Below are 1115 nucleotides of genomic sequence, written 5' to 3' on the forward strand. Positions count from 1 at the left end.
TAACGGCAATCCATATGTATCGTATTTACGCATCGACCCCCTGGGCCTCGAGTGCGATCTGGTGAACACATGTATGGTGTCTTCGTAGCATCTTCGGCCCCACGGATAGTTGTTGAACGCATCGATATCATCAACAACTTGCAAATGAAAAATGTAGATGACAGTCTTCTTGTGATGACACCTCATCACACTCTCGAGGATGTAGACCAGCCCAAGTTTCAATCTATCTAGCATATGGTCACACCCCCTGATCGCGACCATCAAGTCGGGTAGAAGCACCGACCCATGTCCCTGGAAGTACGTCTCGTACAGCCTACTGCTTCTCTCCATGGCTGCATCGTCGCCCGTAATCTTCAGTCTAGTGATCAATGTAAACTCAAATATCGAGAAACTGACGACCTTGCCCCCGAGGTCGAACTGGAGGGAATCGCCGTCGACTGGCCTCAGAAGCCGATATAGAAGTGCATCAATGATCTGCCTGAGTACTGCACCTCTCGCAACTGGTACAGTGGCCACAAGAAGGACTGTCGTAAAATATCTCCGTGCTGATCATCGAGCAGCTCCAATACAGCAGTAAAACTCTCAAAGCTACTGTTCCAAGTAGCTTTTCCCGACATCCGTCTCAACTCTACATCTAAATGATACTCCATCCTGCAAAAATTCAAATGTTATAGCATTGAACAAGAGATAACAAAATAAAGCATAATCTCACAAAATCAAGAGAACCGAACTCTAACTACCATATAATCACAAATATTATATTTGAAAAATATATTTACAAAAAACAACAAATCAAATTAAATGTATTGTCAAAAAAATTAAAGAATATAAATATTATTTAAATAAATTGAAAAAAATCAAAAATTTTCATAAAAGAACAATAAAAGGAACAAAACAAATTGTTAATTTCGAACAATATTATGTATTCAATTATTAAATTATATAAAAAAGAAAATTATAAAAATTAAATAATTAAATAAAATAATTATTATTTGAAAAATATATTTACAAACAAAAAATTTCAAATTAAATACATTTTCGAAAAATGTAAAGACTATTTATATTATTTAAATAAATTTGAAAAAATAAATTAAAGATTATTTCATAAAAAAAAA

This window comes from Olea europaea, chromosome 2 (assembly GCF_002742605.1).
Source record: "Olea europaea var. sylvestris chromosome 2, O_europaea_v1, whole genome shotgun sequence".
NCBI classification, from domain to species: domain Eukaryota; kingdom Viridiplantae; phylum Streptophyta; class Magnoliopsida; order Lamiales; family Oleaceae; genus Olea; species Olea europaea.